Here is a 5119-nt window from a genome sequence, read left to right on the forward strand (position 1 = left end):
TTATTAAATATTTAAAAAAGTAAAATTATTTTTAGTTATATTAAAATCGAACATTTGATTAACATTATTTTACTTAATGTGTAATAGTTATTACTTTCCTTCTTTTTTTGTGTTACTTACATAGAAAGAACGGTTTTGCTGAAGTAAAAAATGTAATTACACTGAAAGAAAAGAATGGCTGCTGCAAATTAGATGGTAAAATTGGCTAAATATGGCATAGCATTTTTAATTGGCTGCAACAGCCAATTTTTAGTTGCGTTAACCTCTGTGTAGGATTTCGATAACCTAACGCAATCAAAAATTGACTACTGCAACTAATTAAAATTGCTATGCCATATTCAGCCAATTTTTTCTTACAATGTAGATCTGAAATTAATTTTATTAGATTATCAAAATAATAATTATGTAGATAGCAATTATTATATTTAAGTGTCGATGATAATGCTGCAAAAAGTTTTAATATTCTATCAATCAATTTAAGCGCCCTATATAATTATTTTGATGATCCAAACAAAATTATCTTAAAATCTGTGTATTTAGCGAAATTTTTACATTAAATACTTTAAGCAAAACCATTCTTTTCATATAGCTAAATTTTTAGATGCTTCATCAAAATTGTTCTTTTCGTGTAATGTCAACAACTTCTTTTCGTGCACTTCCGTCGGGAATTCAAGTCACGAGAGACCATCTAGGATGGTGTCGCATCTCAATGAGTCGATCATTGATAATTGCGTTACTCCTTGTCCCACGTCTCCGAATGAATTAGTCTTGCTATTATTTCTCACAATCGAATGCCGAGGCCAATCGTTCGATCGGCTGAGAGAGAGAGAGAGAGAGTCCAATGACACTCCGCCGCGCCGGAAGCAAACCAGGGAGAGCACCGACGTGCTGCCACCTGCTCTATCGATCCATCCACCTACGCCTTTTACCTTCCTGCATTGCGTGCGGCACACACGGGCGTGCGTGCGGTACACGCGTCCCGATCACGCGCGTCCGCGGGCTAGGCTCTCTCGCTGGCTACGGCTCCTTTCGTCTTGCCGTTTCGATTGACTGCGATATCGTATTTGCCTGCGTCTCTCGATTCCGCAGATAAACGATAAAATGAGTATCCGCTCGTATACAGAATAGGACACGTTAAATATAGCCGGGGTGTGCAAACGCGCGATCGTCTGGACGCGTTTCGAGGCGAAGGCGGTTCTAATTATTTCCCTCTTACGCTTTCGAGATGCTTCCTTTTTTTGTTATAATGCCTTATCGTTATAATTAGATGGGAAGAACGATTTTACTGAAAGATCTAAAATTTCACAGGAGGATACAGACCTAATAATAATTTTGTTGACCCATCAGCATAATTTTGTTGGAAACTTGATTGTTGGAATATAAAATTTTTGTAAAACATTGCTTGTCAATTTTTTTTTTTTTTTAGTTAAATTACAAGCAATACTTTGAAAAATTTTTATTTATTAGCTTCCAGCATACGGTTATTATGAATGTCAAAACTTTTTGTGGGATGCTCATCATGTTTGAGTGTACAGGGTGATTATTAGGTTTGTATCTAAACTAAACGGTTACTATTTCGTAACGAGTAGATTGAACAAAATTGAAACGCCATTTTGTGCATTTACGGTAATACTCATGAGCTAGCTTATACAACTGCTCAAATGAAATTGACAAATTTCCTCTACAAAATGACGTTTTATTTGTTTCGTTCGATCCACTTGTTGCGAAGTGATAATCGTTTAGTTGAGACACGATCCTAATGGCCATCCTGTATAATTATATTTGATTTAACGAAATTATTTTCAGATTTATTATATATGCCTTAACTAAATTCTTAGATACTTCAGCAAAATCTTTTTCTTGTCGTCGCGTCAAAGCGGCGATAAACAAGAAATAGATTCGCCTCTCTTGGAATTTTTTGAACTCTCGTATCGGACCCCAAGACTTATCCAACTTAACGCGCGTACCGTCCATTCCGAGAGCTTTCTCGCGTCTTTTCCACGTTCCGCGGTATCGCGTATCACGTTGGCAATCGAAATTTCCGAGTGACACCTCGTATTTCCCGGCTATCGACATCCCGGCTTCACGCCCGACACACGCCTGAGAGACGACACGGGAAGCGATGGAGCAGTTTCGTATTTCGCCGCGCTCGTAAAAATTCGCGCTATTTTCATATTATCGAAGCCCGTGGATCTCGCTCGTTCGTCGGGCAGCATCCCGTTGAGTTTTCTCGACGCGCAAGCTGCCTGAGATCTCATCTCGTTTCGGGACGTTCCGCTTTTATACTCGCGATACTATCCTCGTAAAGATACACGTCCGAGAGATAGGTCGAATTCGAATGAAAGAGAACGAAACGGGGCAGAAGATACGAACGAGAGAACGCAGCGATCTCGTTTAACGATCGACGGATCCTACGATTCTCGGCGTCTCCGGCATAATTAAGGGAAACGACGTGCTATTACAATGATGCGACATTGTAAAAGCGACGTAGATTAATTCCTCCGGCTACTCTGGTAATTTCGAACGTGACATGTTCGGAATAAAAATTCTCGGTAAAAAACGCGCCTGATTCGTTGCTTGACAGAATTGAGGGCGAAATATAACGTGGAATATTGCGTGGATGTGGAACCGATTGCGAAATTGCGTGGGGAAAGATCTGTCCTTCACACTGATAGAGCAATTTTGTTGAAGAATCTAAAGATTTAGCTAGATACAGATCTGAAAAATAATTTGTTGTACATCAAAACAATTAAGGGCGACAATTACAATATATTAAAACATTTTGCAGCATTGAACTTACAACCAGAGAAAAGATTGCTTCGATTTAAAGAAATTTTCTTTGCTATACGGTTAAAGAAACAATTTCTTCGATTTGTGAAAAAATTTCTTTGATTTAAATATTATTTTTCAAAATCAAATGAAATTTCTTTGATTCAAAGAAATTATGTTCAAATCCAAGAAATGACGTTCAAGCCATGATTTTTTGGATTTGAACATACATTCTTTGAATCAAATAAATTTCATTTGATTTTGAAAAATAATATTTAAATCAAAGAAATTTTTTCACAAATCGAAGAAATTGTTTCTTTAACCGTATAGCAAAGAAAATTTCTTTAAATCGAAGCAACCTTTTCTCTGGATGTATCATGCTAAAATTCCTGAAAAATTATTTTGATGATCCAACAAAATTATTGGTTTGTATCCAGCCAAATTTTTAGATTCTTCAACAAAATTGCTCTTTCAATGCAATCTTTCATTTAGGATAATTTAGTTTCCCTTCACGGTAAAAAATGAATCATGAAATTATTATCGTTCAACTGCTAACGTGGTCGAGAGCATCTCGAAAGATGGTAATAAATATCTGTCTGTTGAGCAAAGTTTCCCCCGAGAATTTATTATCGGTATATAAGTTCTAATCGCGGTTTCACGATTTCTGCCCGTCACCAGGCAGAATTTCGAGTGCCGCATTTTATTTCCGAGCGGTTTTATCGCTGGCGTTTCAGGACGTTTGATATGGAAATCGACATTCCCGGTTGGACGATATCGTGAGTCCTTTGCGAGCAAGAGCCCGTAAAACGTGACCGTGCGCGCCCTGCACCTTGGAAATGTTTCTCGGCAGCACTTTAACCGCCTTTCCGCTTCTCGCTATCCGGATAATCGTTCTGAATCTTTCATCGCGGCTCGCACGCATGAGACATCATCCCATAGGCGGGAGAGATTCGAAAAGCTCTCATGCCTCGAGAAACTCATTGCAATGTATGTGTTGTGAGGATATCAAGATATTCGTCCGTTAACCTTTCTCGAGAACAGTAAATAAATCATGAGCGTATTTTTAGAGTAGCACGCATCTATAGTTTCGAAAACGTTAGATCGTGACGTATGTTTGCATAAACGTTGCGAATTGTTAAACTCCTAAAACAAGATCACGAAACGTGTGTGGCCTCGTCAACATTTCATTTAATTTTTAAGTAAATAGACAGCTAACTAAAGGTACGCAGCTGATAAGAGCTTAAAACACCTAAAAAGAATTTTAATTTTGCTCTGTTGATTCATGTGTGTCAAATTATATTCAATTTGAATTATTTCTAATTATTTCTGAAAATAGTCGCTACTTCTATATATTGTTAATTTTATATTGTTAATTTTGAATGGAACAGAGTTAATAATTATAAATGTAATCATTTAACACGTAATATGTAACAACAATAAACAAATAAACTCAATAGAATTAAACAATTTAATTGAAGAAAATGTATTAAATTTGAATTATAAGATTCTTATTATTAAATTGGATTCAAATTTAATTTATTATTCGCTAGATGCATACGTTAATATGATGTTTACTTTGAAACTAACTGCAGAAATGAATTGATTTACATTTTGACGTACACGGGGGGAAGTTAAGAATAACAAAATTATTTAACTTACGGGTTTGAATTACCATTGCTTCTCCGAAATCTAATGTATAGTCAATTAAATTTACACATTAATTATACTTTTGCGAGATAGACTACATAGGAATAAAAATAATGAACTTACTAAGACTTCTGAGTATCTGAGCAATACTTTTTATTTTCCTTTTCTAAAACAATATTTTTTTAAAGAAAAATATACTTGTGTATGAAAGAAAGATTTTACTAAAGTATCTAAAAAGTTAGCTAAATACAGAGCTGAAAATGATTTTATTGGACCATCAAAATAATTATGTAGGATGCACGACGAAAATGCTGTAAAAAGTTTTGACGTTTTAGCAATCAGATCGAACGTTACAATGGAAAAAAGCATCTAATTGCATTAATTGAAATTTTGATTGAAAATTAACAAATTAGAATTTTTTGACTGAATCTATTAAATTTTAGTTGACGTCTGATTGAACCAGATCTCTGATTGATGATGAGAATCTTTTGGTTTGCTCATTTTCAATCAGAAATTTTATTTAGCGTACATAATTATTTTTATCATCTTCAGCAAAACCGGCTTTTTCTCGGTGGGGTGCGCTATAGTCATCGCACTTATCCATTTAAAGGTTTAAAAACCTATTTTCGCGAGAGGATTTTTTTGCACGTTGTACGTTCTTTTCAGGACAAATCGGAGTACGAAGGGTTAATCGTTAACGATT

General features: G+C 35.7%; 1 protein-coding gene across 5 annotated transcripts in view; it reads left to right on the forward strand.

Annotated features, from left to right (window-relative positions):
- Positions 1 to 5119, forward strand: part of LOC108756760 (serine/threonine-protein phosphatase 2B catalytic subunit 2-like) — a 165382-nt gene that overhangs the window by 117993 nt on the left and 42270 nt on the right. The gene's annotated exons all lie outside the window — the stretch shown is intronic.

The sequence above is a fragment of the Trachymyrmex septentrionalis genome, unplaced genomic scaffold (assembly GCF_001594115.1).
Source record: "Trachymyrmex septentrionalis isolate Tsep2-gDNA-1 unplaced genomic scaffold, Tsep1.0 scaffold13, whole genome shotgun sequence".
NCBI classification, from domain to species: Eukaryota; Metazoa; Arthropoda; class Insecta; order Hymenoptera; family Formicidae; genus Trachymyrmex; species Trachymyrmex septentrionalis.